Source organism: Numenius arquata, chromosome 1 (assembly GCF_964106895.1).
Source record: "Numenius arquata chromosome 1, bNumArq3.hap1.1, whole genome shotgun sequence".
Classification (NCBI taxonomy): domain Eukaryota; kingdom Metazoa; phylum Chordata; class Aves; order Charadriiformes; family Scolopacidae; genus Numenius; species Numenius arquata.
In genome coordinates this window covers 80,987,871-81,006,790 of record NC_133576.1, presented here as the reverse complement: position 1 = coordinate 81,006,790, position 18,920 = coordinate 80,987,871, and positions in this window count along the sequence as shown.

Sequence of the window (18,920 nt, the reverse complement as noted above, 5' to 3'; positions counted from 1 at the left end):
TGAAGTACACAAATGGAAGCAAATTTTAAACCACTTCTGCTTTCTGGGATTTTTTGTAGCTATTACATGAATTATTTAAATCTGTTAGATAAAATGGAGGAGAGTGAAGAGGGTTCACTTGCTGTTTAGTGCTCTCCATTGAAGGGAGTTAAAAACCGCTCCCAAAACAAAAGTGCAGTCCTTTTGCAGACGTGTGACAGATGAGTGTAAAGCTCAGTAAATGCTGCAGTTACGTGCCCATTTGCACGCTGTTTTGTCCTGAAACAAAAACGTTCAGGCTACAGTTCTCTGCTTTATAATCGTCCTTCATCTCTCAAGGCCAGAATCCATATGCAGCCAGTGATGCTCTGGCAAAGCACTGTCCATACTCTGGTGCCACCTTCCCCTCCTCCCCAGCATGGGAGAAGGGCATTTGCCATGTGCTCTGCTTCTTTCAGGCTCCTTAGGGGTGGGCTGTTATGGTTTGAGGAACCCACAACAATTTATTGTCATTTAGACAGTTATTCTTTCAACCGATGACCGCTCCCCACCCAGGAAGGGGAATCGGGGAAAAAACAAGGAAACTCGAGGGCTGAAATATAAACAGATTTAACAGAATAAGACTAAATAATTAGCATCAATACCACTAAAGAACCAGTATTGATCCCAATACCAATATAAAATACACAAGGATTATACTCCCGCAGGAAGCTGTGCACTCACAGCAGGGGACAGCAAATGTTGGACACTGTGAGCGCTACGGCTTTGGGAAGAAGGGAAGGGCTCAGGGGTCTGGCACTGGGGCAAGAAGTTCTCAGTATCACAGCCATCAAGGCTGAGAGAAAACTCCTCAGTGAACTTTCCAATTTATATTGGATGTGACATTCATGGTACGAAATGATCCTGTTGGCCAGCTTGGGTCAAGTACCCAGGTCTTGCTCCTCCTCATCCCCGCACCTGGCTTCCTCGAAAACATTGAGACCTTGAAACCCGCATACCACAGCTGGCTATGAAGTTAATATTTTCACAGCATCACAGAATGGTAGGGGTTGGAAGGAACCTTCGAAGATCATCTAGTTCAACCCCCGTGCCAAAGGAGGTTCACTTAGAGCAGGCTGGACAGGAACGTGCCCAGGCAGGTTTTGAATGTCTCCAGAGAAGGAGACTCCACCACCTCTCTGGGCACCCTGTTCCAGTGCTCTGGCACCCTTAAAGTAAAGACTCATGTTCTGTCTTCTGAAAGTACAGTTTTCCCAAGCATTAGAAGAGACTTTACTGAAAAGTAAAATTACTGAAAGATAAATTAGCCCTGTGTCGCTCAAACTGGGAGAGGGGCTAACCCGCGGCTGGAGGAGCTGCAAGGCATCCCTGAGCATCAGCAGGCTCCTGAGCTGCGCGGAGCCTCTCTATGTGCAGCCCTGAGTCAGGCACTTTGGGATTATGAAGTATTATATCAATAGAAGAGGACTGTGTGCACACAGTATGAGTCTGTTTGTCTTCCCTAAAATTTACTGGTGTGACTCATGACTGTGTTTCCCTGTGCCACTAATGGTATAATTGAAATACTTTTCCAGTGGTCAATTTAACATGCTTTATACCCAACAGTAAGATGACAGGAATGGCAATTATACTCCTACATGCATTTTGCAATTTTTATTCTCCATGGGCTGGGCAGAATATGTGCTTGTTTTCTACAAGTATGGCAGTTTGGGGGTGTGCACCACCATGCTGCACTCTCCCCATGGCTCACGGAAGATTTTGGTGGGCTGTAGGCTGTGCCTGGAATGAGATCAAGTCTGCCTGTGCATTGCTGAAGCCATGGTGGCAGAGAGGTAAGGTAAGGAAAGCAAAGAAACAGCAGCAGAGTTACATGAAGAGGTGTATGGAAAGGAATTATTAATGACAAAGTAAGAGAAAAATACTTAGTGAAGATAAAATACGGGATGATACTCAATGGATAGCTGGAAGCGAGCTGAACCCAAGCTGAGGGATAAGTCAGGAGGACAAACAGACAAAGTGAGGGACCGTGAAGTAAACTACTTGGGTTGGTGCAGAGAAGGGATGAGGGAGTGTTGTGAAGCACGTGCTGTATGGAAATGAGAAGCTGAAGATGTCATGCTGCCTTCCCTTTCGTTACATGACAGCACTCAATGGTTGAAGAGGAGCAGCCTTGCTGAAGATGCAAGCAGCAGTCCTCATTCCAGAGCTGGCCAGCCCCAGGCAGACCTACAGGCATTTTGCCCAGCAAAACAGTAATTGTTGTCTTTGTGAGAGGTCTCAGCAGCCAAATTTGTGGTGGTAACATCACACTCGGGAGTCAGTCAGCCTTGTCACACAGGTGATGCTTCTGATGATCGAGCACTGACCGTAACTCTTTGTCGTTTAAGGAATAACCTCAGTTTCTGCAGCAGGGGCATGTCTGTGACACCATCTAAGACTGAAAACCTTTAGAAGAAATATCTTTCAGGGGTGAATTCCCTCCCTGGGGCTAATTGACTGTTTAAATTACAAATGTTGCAGTCTATAAAGTGCTATTCTGATGTAACTCCATTGGTGCAAGACTCAGCAAAATGGGGCACTTGAATTGAACCTGATTCCTTTGCATTGCTGGCAAAACAATCAGATCTGGGCTTCCCTTTTTCTGCAGTTTTTCGACATTGCCCAGTGCAATGACACACACATGCACTTGAGACTCCTCTCAAGACTGTTATTTGGGTGCAGCAAATGGTAGTTTATGCTAATGAAGTGCTGTGCTGGTATGGCCATATGGCTTTGCTTTGCATGTGAGTCCATTTAGACGCGGATCCAGAGTCTGTGCAGGACAAACTTTCTTTGACTCCCAAAATTTCCCCCTGTGTCAGCAAGATTCACACAAAGCATGGATGTTAATGGGAGCTTTATACAGGGGCTCTGCTGGGTGAAGGACTTCACCCAGTGACATTATGGCAGCTTCCTGGTTATGTATTGAAATAAGGACAAAGGACTTTATATTTTAAAATGTGAATATTAATATCCTTTGAAATACCTAACTGGAAGATATTTTTTTAATAGCTAGATGGAGTGATTATAGCACTTTTAAAATCAATCACTGTTCCCCTTTTAAAAGGTTCTTCGCATTTACCAAGCTGATGAATAGCCTAATTAAATTCAAAGGAGTTAAAAAAAAACAAGTTCAGAAACCGAAGACTGCTGAAGTGCTATTTTGGGGAACACAAAATATGACTATGTCAAAAGCCTGTTTGGTGAAGCAGCATGTGATGAAAACTGTCTTACTCAATTGAGGCTGCTCCCTTTCTATCTCTTATAAAGATTTTGAATGAAGAATAGCAGTGCTGATTTTTCAGAACCAGGATTTCTGTTTCATCCTCACCTTTTTCACTTCCAGTAGTGATGTAAAACAGGAGGAAATTATAAGTGCAGTAGTGCACTGCTCTTCATTTTTATTCTTTGTAGAATTGTGGATGCACAGTCATTTTTACAACTTATTTTACTGTCCAGGCAGAGCAGAATTCTGTTGTGCAAGACACTATGCAGAGCATAAAGAAAGCTGAGTTACTTTAGTGTAAAATGGACACAAGAAAAAGAAAACAAATCTTCTCTTGAACTAGGGGATTTAAGGGATACTACTGCATTGCTACAGCTACAATATTTTCTTTTTTGTATCTTTATATATCTAATTTATATCTATTTATTATCTACTTATGCTTATTTGTTGCTCATATCAACTTATGATCTACATTGAATTTATGTCTTTTTTCTTCCTTGCACTTCAGAAACAACAGAAGGGTGCTACAGACATTTACATTTGCTTACTCCAAACTTCTAGTGCAGCCTGCTTTTAGTTTCTCAGGCTTGTCTAGTTTTCAAATATGGCAGCAAGAGTTAATATTTCCCTAAAGATGGTCAGTGGATCTCCTACAGTAGAAGTTACCTAATCTGGCATTTGGATGCTGAAGAACCAAATTCTCTTTTCTGTAAATGGATCAGCTGTTCGCTCACCCTCCATGCAATAGTTGCAGGCACCAGCTGTAAGCAAAATTTTGAACTATTATCTCAATTTAAATGAGGTGAAAGAAACAGAGGGGACCAAGAGTATCAGGGCTATTGTTTTTACTCCAAATTTGAAAAGGCTGGCTGCAGAAGAGTTTTATGTAGAGGAAATTGTGAAGAAGAAAATATGGTTGTGATTAGAGAAAACCTACCATGCAGTCAAATAAAGATAAGGTCCAGAAAGAAACTTGCTGGGTAGGTGAGAGATGGAGTTGAACTAGGACTGAGGGGCAAGCGAGAAGGTGAAAGAAATAGGAAGCAAACGAGACAGAGACTCACAGCGTTAAAACCAGAGGTAGTGGAGTAAGGGAGGGAAGTCAGAGGACTCCAACCCTCTGCTCTGCTCTGGTGAGGCCACATCTGGAGTACTGTGTTCAGTTCTGGGCCCCCAGAAAGGTTGAAAGACCTGGGTCTATTTAGCCTGGAGAAGAGACAACTGAGAGGGCATCTCATCCATGTTTATAAATATCTAAATGGCAGATGTCAAGAGGATGGGCCCAGACTCTTTCCAGTGCCTGGTGAAAGGACAACGGGCAATGAGCACAAATTGGAACACGGGAAATTCCATCTCAACATGAGGAAAAACTTTACTTTGAGGGTGGCAGAGCACTGGAATAAGCTGCCCAGAGAGGTTGTGGAGTCTCTTTCTCTGGAGATATTCAAAACCTGCCTGGGCACGTTCCTGTCCAACCTGCTCTAGGTGGACCTGCTTTGGCAGGGGGGTTGGACTAGATGATCTTCGAAGGTTCCTTCCAACCCCTACCATTCTTTGATTCTGAGATTCTGTGACTGGAAAAAATGAGAGCTGTGGACAGACACAAAGTGCCATGTCTAAGAAACATAGAGAAGGAAATGATAGCAAAGATCTTATTAGAACAGTCCAGTGAGGGAGCAAGGGAGGAAATAGCAGGCAGAGAAGAGTAAAATCCAGCTCTACACTGGTCTTAAGTGAGGAGTAGTGCAGTTCAAAGGAAGGGGCAGGTGTAAGCTAATTTGAGGAAAGGGACAAAGCAATAGGGGAGGATGCTGAGCTACTGTAATAGGTCTGTGTTTTTTAAACATTGTGTTCAATGAAATGCAGGTTGACTTTTCTTCAGACTGTCAGGTTTTGAGGCATGTTCAGGATTACCCTTTGCCTTGGAGGAGAGAGAATGAGAGATTACTCTGGTTTTCTAGTTGTAGATCAATGCTTTAGACAAATAAATAGAAGAATTTCAAGTAAAAAGAAAACTGCCAGCAGCTCCTTTTATTTTTTGGATTTTGTTTTTGATAGCATATAACTGGAGTTTCACATTACTTTCTCTTTGCTTCCAGATGCATTAGCACATGCTTTTCTACAAGAATAGTGTCACTGGCAGGTTTGGATTGACTTCTGCTACTGACTGACTTGGAAAGTGAAGCCTTCTGGGGGAGATAAGCTTATAAGTAGCTCCATAAAATTTCTACTTGTCTCTTTTTTTTTACATTGTGCAGAGGTTATCAGGCAGCAAAAGTTCAGTCACTCTCAAGTGCAGTTCACAGCTCAGGAATATACAGGTGCCAGAAGAATTTACTGCAGAGTGGCACAGACTGATTTCAGTGTGAGAACGGTCCATCCAATGAAAAATTCATAGCATAAAATTTGGAGTTTCCAAAAAACATCTCACAGTGAAAAGCTGAAACCTGTGATAAACTTAATAGGTCTATTTGCTAACATTATTTTTTTTTATAATTCATGTTTCTGGAAAAAATATCACTCTCCTGACCATTTTATCTAGATGTTACAGTTTTTAGTTAAACCCTCCTTTTTTTTTTTTCTTGTTTCTCTTCTTTTTTACCCTTTGCACCTCAGTAGATAATGATCTTGGCCTAGTACTAACAGTACTTCCTCCTGCCAGTAACTCCTGCAAACAGCTGATGTGTCTCCATTGAGTAGTGAGTACAGTTGGATGTTTGGTCAGCTGAATGCTGGAAATTTTTTAGAATCTGTTTTTGCTCTTGTATGCTGAGCCAGGTTTGCAAAGCATTAACAGGATGATTACCATTGCCCGATACTGCTTTGTGCTAATCTCTCAGGGTGCCTTGTCTATGTGTATGTGCAAACAAGATATACATACTGCTTTTCCATATACTGGTTGGTAAAACTGCTCTGGCTTCCTATGCTTTATGTTTCTTTTGGCTTGCTTCATTTGTAAAACTCATGCTCTGTGGCGTAAGTGATCTCTAGCTTTAGTTTCAGGCATATGAAGATATCGCCCAAGGTACCCAGTTTCATCACAGCACTTTCATTACTCAGATCCCAAGTGGAAAGACTCATCCCTCTTGACTCCCCTGAACTGCACAGCGCTGGGAGCAGCAGCACAGAACAACAAGACCATCTAGCAGTGATGTTTGTTGGATATTTATCTGGGTATCTGGACTTCTAGGTTTCTGAATGTTCATTACTCCCTTCTCTTGTATTGAATGTAATTTCATTTTTAAAAAAAAAAGGAGGCTGCGACTAAACACCATTATGGCTGCCAATATACCACCTCGATGTGCGTGGGAGAGTTTACATACTAATGGTATGTGCTGTTATTTACACCAGGGCAAGTGCTGCCCACTCAGGCAGGGGTGTGGAGGGTGACAACAAGGCAGGACCCTGACCCACCCAGCACAGACCCACAGCACCCAAGCAGAGAAGGTCCGGGGACGGTCATCTGGGTCAAATGAGAGCCTGGATGGCCAGGGCAGATCACAGCAACAAGGCAGGGCTAAGGTCAAGCTGGGAAGCCAAGTCAGCACAGCAAGTCCAGGCTTAATGCAGTACAAGACTGAGCGCTGCCTTTCCTGTTGTGTTTGCCCAGGTAGGGATGGGGGGCTGAGTTCAAAGCTCAGCTGAAGCCTGGGTTTAAAAGCAGATACCAAGTAAGGGATGGGTAGAACTGCTGTCTCTGACTTAGCTCCTTCCCAGCCATCTGCTCCCAGGTGACAGAGCTGGACCATACCAGAACTGGCTTGAGCACAGGCAGCCAAACACAAGGGAGGTGAGAAGGTGGAAGAAGTTGCAGAGCCTATTCGTGTGTGCAGGGCCACGAAACAGATAATGATTCAGAAAAGCGCATAGTCCTGCTCCCTGACCACCTAAATCAAGAAAGCTACTGTGGCATCCTGTGTTTCCTGTCCTGCCTTTTCTTCCAGTGGAAACCAGCCTGATGGGAGGGAATGGAGGAAATGCAGCCAGAGCTCTTATCTTAATGTGCAGTCCAGATGTGGCTGGGATAGGGACCTGCCTCTAGGAGCTGGAAGACAACCTGACCTTTATTGTTTAGTCACAGATATCAAGGAGAAAAGTGGTATAAGTGCCTACTAATTTTGGTGGCCAGCCTGAGACAACCAGATTCTGGAATTGTCACTGTTTTTCAGCCCATGACACACAGGTATCAGGGCCAGTTTTATAAGAGTTAATCTGAGAGGCTATTGGAAAGAGTTTGGAGTGCTAGCCAGGGACTACGTTTCATAATAGCATTACAGTGCTTGTTTTGGCACCTCTTTCCAGCATCTAACTGTTTCTAAACACTGAAGCCACCACACTCATTTTGGGGGGGTGCAGAGAACCCCGCAGTTCTATCTAACCAGTGCTTAGCACAGATAACATCTTCAGCCACTGCAATGATCAAACTCTATTTCCTCTATTGCCAAACTGAGGATGTTTGGTAATTTTCTAAATCGTTTAGATTTGTGCTGATACTTATGGGAGAGAAAACATACACCCTGCCAATAAACTTGAAGGCTCTTTATAGAGTGGGAGCATTAGCGCTCTTCACAAAAATGCTTTTAATAGCAGAAAGACAAAGAGCTAGTCCCCAGGCTCATTTTTACCTAAAATCTTGTAAGAGATTACAAATTCCCAGCCTGGGAAAAAAATTAGCCCAGAACTTTGGTTAATCTTTGGCAACATTTTAAGTAACTGAAAACAGAGTCTTCTAATGGAATGTGTCAGGCAAATTGAACTGTAGGAGGGACTGTCAGCTATGCCTATGATTTCTTATATTCATCTCCTATTGGAGATAACACTATATAAAAATCTTAAAACATGATTAGCATGAGCACTGCACCCTTCCTAATAGTTTTCCTTATTTGAGCCTGATAATTGTCCATTACATCATCATTACTGCAGTTAATTATACCTACCTTTCTTCACAGGTTTGCTTTCTTTGTAGTTAAATTTTACCTCAAGTAACAGCTTTTTTTTTTTAGTGTTGTTGCCTTAAAAACTAAGAACATCCTAGTCCTTGTTTCTGGCCATGTCTAAAAGCTATGTTGTCATCCAAAGTCATAATAAGCTAAAGGAAGAAGCAGAAGCCATCTTTAATCATAATATGGCTAATTTTTTATTTAAACCCCTCTTTAAAAAATAAACTTGTGATTTCCTTTTAATTCAGTCCAAGAATTTCTTATTTTTATCACTTTCCAGAAAACTGATCCAAAACAAAATCCCTCATGGCTTTGAGGGAATATCACATCTCCCGTTCTCGATGTGTTACACATGGATTCTTACAAAGCTGTTCACTTTTGTCCCTGCTGGAGAAACCCTTCACTTGTGTTCTTCAAGAAGTAAGAGTGATAAATAACAGAAAGTCCTTCTTTCCTGTCAGCTCTTCCAACTGCTTCAAGCCAGATGGAGTGTTCTCTTTCTGCTTCTCCCACCTTTGATTTTGGAAACGCTAAACTATTTATTGTTCAGCAAGGAGCCACAGCTTGTCTTTCTCTTCTCATCCTATTTTGTATCTCCTGGTGCTGTAAATAGTTCCAGACTGTCACCATGACTCTTCCTCAAAGCTTTTCCAAGCTTGTGGAGGATGACTCTGACCCAAGTTTTGGCAGTTGCTCAGTCGTCCCCAAGGATCCCAGCATTACCACTGTCCATAGCAATCCCAGGAGTACCAATTCATCTTATTCTTAAAACAGACACCTAGGGCAGATAAAAGTGCCAAGGACCCCATCCGACCAACACTTGGGAAATCTGGAAGCAGAAGCATGGGCAGCTGTGCCTCCATAACCTTGAGGAAGAGAGCATTGCTCTGGTCATTCCTGATTCGTGTTCAAAGGGTTTTCGTCTAAACCAAACAGGCTCAAGCCTGTTTATTTCCATACTGATATTCAAATAAAGCTAAAATTCTACAGAATTTGATAGCACTTGTGTGGAAGAATTGAGGTTAGAGAGGAGCTGTTTCGTCAAGTCTTACATATTTAGTAACTGACATCTACTATATTTAGCTTGTGCACTGAAGAGCAGATAGCTGATTATGCAACAAATTGAACTTTTTCCGGCCTCTTTGCAATGAGCAGGGCATTCAGCACCCTGATTACAACTGTAAACAGTTAATAATTATTGTAATAAGGACTGCTATCATTAATCTAGCATGAAACTTCTGAGATTTTCAAAGCATTTTACAAAATAATGATGGAGACTTGCAACACTGCTGTGAGTGTTAATTAAGACCTGCCATCCTTTTTTTTTTTTTTTGGAACAGGATTAAGGACCCAATCTGGAAAGGAATGTAGATGATATTGACTCAATTTTAGCATTAATAATATTGATAACATTTAATTAAGTGTTTAAGCTCATGTAACTTATGTGCTTTAATACTGTAACGGCAAAGTTATACTAAGGTTCTGTTGGCCAGACTTTTCTAGAAGCTTCTCTTGCTATTTATAATGAAGGCACAATTAACCCAAGTGTTAATGAACTTCTAAATCCTGCTACTGTAACATTTGCTAAATGTGTGAGGAAAAAGGGGAAGGCTGGAAGAAAATTCATGCAACAAAAAGCCATTCAGTTTTTTTAATCCCCAGTTAATGGTGAACCAAACATAAAAGTATCAGACATAAGGATTTTTTTTAAGAACAGTATTTTTGTCAGTGTTTAATTTCATGTATCTGGCACTTCCCAAGACTACTGAGGAAACGGATGGCATCGGGACTTTGAGATCTGAAGAAATTTCCCCAAATACATAGGCCTTTCATCTCTCAGCACTCTCCTTTAAAAATCAAATCCTCATCCTTCATTGAGAGAATGAACCAGGTTTCTGAAGCATCATTGCTGTGCTTTATAAATTCACAAGTAAATCAGGAAAGATATTGCACAAGAAAAAAACTCTTCAGTTTCTCCCAAAGTGCTAAATATCAGTGCTATGCTTAAAAAGTCTATCTGTTCTTTTTGTGATCAATCTCCTAATCATTTAATAAATTACCATGGTAGAAGAATGACTTTGACAGGTTAACTGTGCAGTAAACTGGCTGTTACTACTCAGCAATATTTCTTAATGCTATGTTTGTATATATAGCTGTAGGTGAATTGCCAAAATAATATAATAAGTCAATAGGGAAACCTGCAGTTCCTTCTAATTTCACCAAAAAACAGTATACACATTTGAAATAGAGAAAAAATTAAACAAAATCTCTGTATCTGATTCTACTTACTGTGTTTGATTCATTTATGCTTATGCAACGTGGGCATAGCCATGATAAGCCTTCCAGTGCTCACCCATTTAAAAACCACAAAAGGTACTGTTGATTAATTAATGTATATTTTACCATCTACTGAAGTGTCAGCCCTGGGGAGATGAATGAGTTTATATTCTGTATTCCCCAAGGGATCACACATTACCGGTGCATCACCACACATTGGACACAACAAAGCAGATCGGTTTTGTCTGAAGCAAGTTGTATCTTTCAAGGCAGCAGCATTTTGCATTTGACTTAATGTATGTTTGTGTAAGTATTACTGCATGCAAAATTAATTGATTAGTTTTGGTTTTCTACTGATAAAGACACAAGGTCTTTCACTTCCCTCCTCTGATTTATTGACATTTTGATGTAACTTTTAATGAGTTATCTTGTATGTTCTTTTCCCTTTTAGTAAACCAACTACCATTATACTTTTGACATTCTCTTTAACTATGACAAGTAAGTCCAGATTTAGTAGACCTTTAATTGTTTCTCCTTTAAACGTTGATATGCCATGATTTTGTTGCAAGCCACCCTTCCAAAAGAATACCGAATATATCATAAAATCATAGAATCATAGAATGGTTAGAGTTGGAAAGGACATTAAAGATCATCAAGTTCCAACCTCCCTGCCATGGGCAGGGACACCTCCCACTAGACCAGGTTGCTCAAAGCCCCATCCAGCCTGGCCTTAAACACTTCCAGGGAGGGGGCATCCACAGCTTCTCTGGGTAACCTGTTCCAGTGTCTGACCACCCTCACAGTATACAATTTCTTTCTGGTATCTAATCTAAATCTCCCCTCTTCCAATTTAAAACCATTACCCCTTGTCCTGTCACTACACTTCCTAACAAAGAGTCCCTCTCCGGCTCTCCTGTAGGCTCCCTTCAGATATTGGAAGGCTGCTATGAGGTCTCCCCGGAGCCTTCTCTTCTCCAGGCTGAACAACCCCAGCTCTCTCAGCCTGTCTTCATAGGGGAGGTGCTCCATCCCTCTGACCATCTTTGTGGCTCTCCGCTGGACCCGTTCCAACAGGTCCATGTCCTTCCTGTGTTGAGGACTCCAGAGCTGGACATAGTATTCCAGGTGGGGTCTCACGAGCGCAGAGTAGAGGGGTAGAATCACCTCCCGTGACCTGCTGGCCACACGTCTCTTGATGCAGCTAAAGAGTGGTGAAAAGAATTGTGCAGTTTCCATGTAATCCCAGCCTACCTTAACTCAACCACTTAACATCACCTACCAGGCAGTGCGGAGGCAAAAGCATTGCCCACCAAATGAATGATAAAACACTACATAACTCCTGTCCTTCAGCTTTCCAGTCTCATCCAGCATTGAAGGAAAAGAAATTTTATGGTCTTTTCTTTTCTTCTGTAGCTGTTTCTACAGTTTTGTGGGTTGAGTAGCTTGGTTTTTTTCCTAATAGCAACTCTTGGGATTTGGAGAGCGATGACTAGTTTGCTGATTAGTTTCCTCCACTTTAATATCCATGATTTCTCCGAGTAGGCAAGAGAAGGCAGCAGATACAATGGCTGAAATCCTGACTGCTTTGTGACATTAATTGGCACGTTGACGTAGATGCCAGGTCAGATCAGAAGCAAGCATGGAAGTGTCGGTCTCCTAGCTCAGACTCACACAGCCACCGTAACGGCCTGATGGCTGAGCCACGGTCACTGTCAAAAAACAGCTGATGACAAATGCCATGCAATACAATTTAACTTAGCCCATTGTGAAGGCGAACAGCAGCAAGTCGCTTCCTGCACATTCGTCGTGGTCTAGGAACGTGTGCAGCGATAGCTCTTGTGTCTCGGCAGATATGCACTAACATTTTACCCTGCGGCAATCTGGTCATGTATCTGAGCCTAGTGAAGAAAGCGGTGAAGAAAGTGCTAATGTCAAAAAGCCCAGCTACGGGGAGCTGGGGAGGGAAGAGAGAATATTTTGTCGGAGTCACAATGTGTTTGGAAGTATTGTTAGAGGCGTTTGGCATACCACACTTGGCTTCTGATGCACATCTTCCCAAATGTGTTCAAAGGCTTAAAAGTTTTAATTAAAGCCCTTTATTTAAATTACTGAGCACTGAGAGTATTAAGAATTTTCTGAGTGACAACTATGTTGCTTATGGTGGACTGCTCAGTTACCAGTTAGCGATAACACTAAATGTATATGATACCAGTATATAAGTTAGCTAGAAAAACCGTGGAATATCATATGAATCCATTTGGGAAGTCACTATCTCAGAGGCTTGCTGAGATTAAAATTCAGCTTTGCATAATCATCTGATCTATAAGCACCAACAGATCCAGAAACTTTATTTGTTTCTGGAGTACTGTTATTAGTCAATTTTTAGTCTGTTAGGAGTATCTCAACATGCATGCTAATTAACACAGATTACCATAGTTTAGCATCTTCTCACTCATGCTTCCATTTTTCAGCCAGTAGGTCTGCTATGAGAAGCACTATACTACTTTTAATCTTTTGTTCTATTTTAACCTAGCACAACCCACTGCCTTTTGTTCACATATGTGGCAGAATGTCACTATGGTAATAACTGTGCTATTTTTTTCAGCTGTTTTAATGGTATGCTAACATTTGTTGGATGCTAGAGATTTTGCTGGGGTACTGTTTCTCACATCTGGAGCATATTGCCCACTGAGGTTTTTATTGTTGATTCAATTTCAGATTATAAATCCAGACCTAAATTTTATTTGTTCTCCTTGGCTTTCACTGAATGAACTAAATTTGTGGGTTTGTATTCTTTATGTGTAATTTTCCTTAAGACACTCTGTGAAAATCACTATGTAAGCACAATTTATGCTGCATGGTGTCATTAAGTATTCTCTTTTAAGTTGTACAGTGAAAGAACTGTATAATTCATTTTGTTGTAGCTTCCCAAACAAATATATTTTGCTAAAATATTTTAGATTAAAAATTGATGTGTCATGTAACTACTTCCCACCGATTTAAAAGTGAACACAAATAGGATAGGCTGGAGGATTTTCAAAAGATGTGTTCATCTCATTTATTTTTTCAGGTTGAATCTAAAAAGATTTCCACTGGTAAGACACTGTTTCAAAGCTACCACATGTAATTTCCTATGCCAGTATCCCTATGGAGGTCAAAATTTTAGAGTCAGATCATCAATAAAAGAATGTATACTTCATAGTTGAGATATGCAAATCAATCTCCTCTCTTTTACTTTGAATTTTAATATAATACAGATCATAGTATGGAGAACCATGGTATGCAGTACTGCCTAAAATATTCTGCTGGTGAGAAGGCAGTGTGAGAACTGCTATTTAAAATAAAAAATCCCATTTTTACGTCAGACCAGGAGGTGATTATGCACTGCTACTTCACAGTTCACCATAATAGCAGTGAATAGTGAATGACTGCCTCGAAAACATGGGTGGCTGGGTTTCTATACAGGTTTTAATCAAATTGCACTTCCACAAGTAATCACCTCTGATGCTTAAGACGTGTAACAGGGTTTTTTTTTTGCTGTACCAGTATATTTTGTGGTGTAAAAAATTTTGGTTTATTTGGAGAACAGTTCTTACAGAAGTTGCCTTTAAAGCTTTGCAGAAGGATAGCTTTGTGAAGCCACAGCCAAATTTTACTCTCAGATCTACACAATCGGCTTCCGTTTAACTTCATAGTATTGACAAATGTATACACAATCTGATCTAATTTCACTAGCCCATAGCTTACATTGACAAAAAAAAAGTTCTAATTCAAATAAATCCTATACTTTCCCTTCTTTAATAGCCATTAATTTTGAATGAAAACACCACTGAAACAGGAATGTCTCTGTTTTCCATATGCACCTGAGTTCTACTGAAAGTAATAAAGGTTCTGAAGCAAATCCAAATGGAAATACCCTTCAAAGTGGGCAAGGGAAATTTAAAACCAGATCTGAGCTTATGTGACTCAAACCTGTCTTTAACAGTTGAATTACAAAGTGACAACTGTTTCTTGATTTATTGACATATCCAGCAAAATTTGAGGTCCTTCGCTAAGTTCTACCGTAGTCCAATTTTGACTTGTCTTTGAAGGAAATATCATCTTTCTGAGTCACTGAGCTACAAGAGCACCTCTTCTGCTCTTGTCACTGGCTCTTTCCATCAGTTTCTCTCTGGCTCACCGCTCTTCAATGTCCTGTTCTGCCTGCCCTGCAGCCTTTCCCTTCCTCAGTCAACATATTGCTGGCATATATTTTTATTTTTCCCATTTTTCTGGAATCCCACTTCCTGAGAGACCTCTTTTGCTCCATATTCTCTGTAAACACTCTGTTACATACTTGTAGCTTCTTAAACCTATGCCTAGTCGTCTGCCCAAATATCTGGGGGGCTGGGGGAGTGGGGTGAGGGTGGTAGATCTAGGCTAAGTAACTCAGAAACCAGACTTGTACCTCAATTTTCAGTTCCTAGTTCTCAGTCCTTGCAAATTGGATGAATCTCTGTATAGCTAATGGATTGGAGAGTGTCCTTTTGAAAGTCTTCAGGAGGAGGCCCTATCTGCCTAAATTTTAAATGCAAGTTAAAAGCCTAAATTAGGCACACTGTGGGTCTTGTTCCGTGACTCTTTGGATGCAGAGATGGGATATTGTTTAGGCCTGTACTTCCTCAGCTTAACACTACTAAAATTGAATTTTCTTTCTTCCTATCCCTCTTTCATGTTATTGTCATTGACATTTCAGATGTACTTGCAATAATTCAGATTTCCAGCTGTGCAGTTCTCTGACCTGTCTTATGCTTCTCATGGGCAGCTTTACTTTTCTAACATCCTCCAAAATCCATCCTTTTCTTTACATCTCCACCAGAAAAAGAAAATTTTCTTTTCTTTTTTTTTTTTTTTTTTTTAGTTTTCCCAAGGTTACAGTACCCTTCTCATCCTCCAGCATCTCTGACTGAACATTTCTTTCTTACACTTGTTCAGCTTGCAACTTTCATTCAATTCTGCCCTAAATTACAACTGACATGAGTTTTGAGATCCTCAGTTGGGTCCCTATCTCTTACAAGATAAAGCATTAACTCTGCTCTCTGCTGTTGAGAGAACCCACACTAAGTTGCTGCATAACTGTGGTTCTTCTCCTCATTTGAGTGCCCTTCTGCCCTTGTACTCCCTCTCTGCTGTTATCCACCCATTTTCTTACTTTGTTTCTTTCTTTGCCTTTTCTCCCTCTTTTGGGGTTTTTTTTTGTGTAGCCCTAGCTTCTGGTGGTGGACATGGGGGCAATGCAGAAGACATGATGATAAGTTCCTATTCTCAGCTGGCCTGGCAGGACCCTCTCCCTCTCTCCATTGACTATGGAAGGAGGCAAAGACAGCCAGCCTCTTGTGCCAGTCACCCACTGTGTCTTCTCCTATACTCTTTCTTCTACTTTGCAATTTTCTTGTCGTGCACTAAGAAACATCTCTCCCCATAATTCCTTCATATCCAAAACCTATTTCTCTGTCCTCAGCCTTCCAATCCAACAATGATCCCTGGGTGGATAGGGGCAACAGTATCTTCATTGGATTGCTAGGGACTACGGAGGAATTGATCCTTTTAAATCTGAAGGATATTGGTAATTGTGACACTTGTACAAGATGTTCTCATGTTCAGGGAATGCTTGCTTCAAATCATATTTTTCACTTAGCTGTTATTTCTACAAGTAAGATTTATTTTTAATATCAAAGCATTCATGACAGAAGATGGTTTTTAACCTTCCTTGGGTTTATGTTTAAACTACACTGAGAGTAATATTTTGATTAAAATATTTGTCTTAGACTTGAATGACAGAGCAAATATTAATGAGGGATTCTGCACCACAGGAGCTGCAGAGAATGAAACAATCTTTACAAAACACATTTTTTGTCCTGCTCACTTGAACAGTGAATGATTATGCTACCTGCCTGTGAACTGCGCTTTTTGTCCTAATTGTACTTTGAGTTCCCCAGAGAGGGTCACACAGGACAGAAGACACCCATTCATTCTAGCATGTGTCAGTTTTAGTGGACTTCCACTCCCCTTGAAATAGTATGAGCTGATCAGTCATATTCCCACGGAAATCCTTTGCATTTCCACACTTCTGCCATCATGTCTTACTGACCAAAAATTCTGACTTTATTGAATTTATATTCTGTCTAGAACACTATTGACAAGAAAAGGCAAGAGAAGACTTTAGTTACCTGTGCCTTCCTTTCCATTCACCACTCTCTCTTCACTGATGGGTATTATGAGCTTAATAAGGAGAGAGGGGTCAACCCATGTTTATATTCAAGGTTAAAGATGAAAAGAAAAAAAAAAAGAGACAAGAAGGGACAGGAAGACTTGCTATATGATCTTTTTAGCTTGTTCCACTGCCACTGCAGAACTTTATTTCTGCCACACAAAACTCATAAAGCTTGCCCCGTCTGACTTCATATGATGGATTGCTTAAAGTGAAAAATTATTCAGAGATAACACCTCACATCACTCCAGTGCAATCTCACATGAAGATAAATGCTTGAAGTGCTCTGAGCTGAGATTTGTAGAAAGAAGAGACTGAGGAAGTTCAACAAAAACAAAAGCCAACATGAATGGGCTTTCAACAGAAAGATGAGAGCGGAAGTGTGAAACAAGATGTTACAGCACTCTGATAGAGAGTGCAAAGACTCGTTTGTGTCTGATCAGTGGTCCTTGCAGTCTAGGAATGAAAGGAGAAGAAACATGGCTATAAGACAGTTTTATTTGAGGACTGAGGTAAAGTAAACCTAAATACTAGATAGCCAGATCCCTGGCAAAGAGACAAATACAACTGACATAAAACAGCTTCCTTAAGATCTTGGCACTGGAAGTTTCCTTTAAATGGATAGCTTCAGGTAGAGACTTTCAGTGTTTACTCCACTGGGATTATGGCATCCCCATCTAAAGCTGGTGTCAAACGTCTTGGCTTTGCAGCCGTGAAACTGAGCCTAGGATTTATAACATCTCCTGTGGTTCCTTCCACTTCTCCTACTAATCTGGGATGTTTCAGTGGTAGAAGTGGCACAGATAGTAAATCTGGCTCAGTTTTCTGCAGTGTTTCCACACTGACTGTGGGTGATGGCCTAGAGGTATCTCTCAGAAAGGCATCAACAAAGGTGGGAAGACAGTATGGTGCAGGAGTCAGGAAAGTGTGTCCCAAAAAACTGTCTGAGAGCTAGCAGTCAGAAGTAGTTCCTTCCCCAACCCTCTCTTTGCACATAGAAGCTTTCTAGAGGTAGCAGGTCGCATGTACCTAAGAGGAACTGGAATTTGGCACAGGCTCTGAGCACTTACGGATACAGAGACATCTGAACACCCCATCGATAAGAGAGTTTCCTTGCAGAGACACCACTACTAGCCGTGTATGACTCTACAACTCCTGGAAAGGTTTCAGTCAGTTGTGAGTGAAGAGATGAGGAGGCTTTGAAGACATCCTGGAAGGAGAGTGGGAAAACCTTTGGTAGCCAGTAAGCAGATGCCTTGCTTTGTAGTGCCATTCAGGCAAGAAGTCCCTCTGACCCCAGATGAAGCAGCTAACCCCCATGGAGCTTTCTCCACATGAAGAGAGTGATGGCCTGGTTGCCTCCTGGGACCTGGACTTTGCAGGGCTTGGGGCATATATGGAAGCCGGGCTGTGGGGTTAGAGGGGTCTGGTAGAAATCTGGGTGTAATGGGGACTGTCAAGGGGTTAGTGCATGGTAGGAGAAGGGAGCCTGGGAGAATCATGTGCTGAATGTCCCTGGTGGGGCCACTCTGTGTCATCCATCCTGCTCTGAACAGTATTTCTGACACATTTGACAGCATCCATCGTTTGTCAGGATTAGTGTCATTGTCATCTGAAACTTAATTCAATTGGTGACACATATGTATCTAGTACCACTCCTGGTGCCTTGGACTGCCCCACTTGGCCTCTAGCTACCATCTCAGGAAGGGCACGCATCCCTGACAGTTCCTATTTTGCATCTGCCTCCCTTGTAGAGAAGTTTCAGACATCCCAGGGCATCACAAGTGGTATTAAGTTTCTTTGTGTGAGGAACTGAACCCAGTCCCAGGGTCTATGGTGGCTCACCTAGATTTGGTTTGCTTGGCAATGTCTGTCATAGTATTTAGTCAGTGATATTGAGGTCCCCTTTCTGGAGGGCAGAGCCACACTGGACTACTCTGGTGCTCTCCAGGCATCACGAGTCAGGCTCTGGCTGCCATAGAGATGTGGGTTGTTCAGCATCAAAATTTCTGTGCAGCAGGGAAGGGAAGGAGTCCCTCCTGGCAGTTACCCTCCTGATTAGCATCACTAGCACCCAGAAATGGAAAAGCTGCATCTTGCACTTTGAACCTGTCGAAAGGAGTGTTGTGCATGAGGGTCTGGGCCCTGAGCTAGAGCATCAGCACTCAAGAGGGCATGAGGAGAGCCTGTGGGCGTGGTGAGCTCCGTG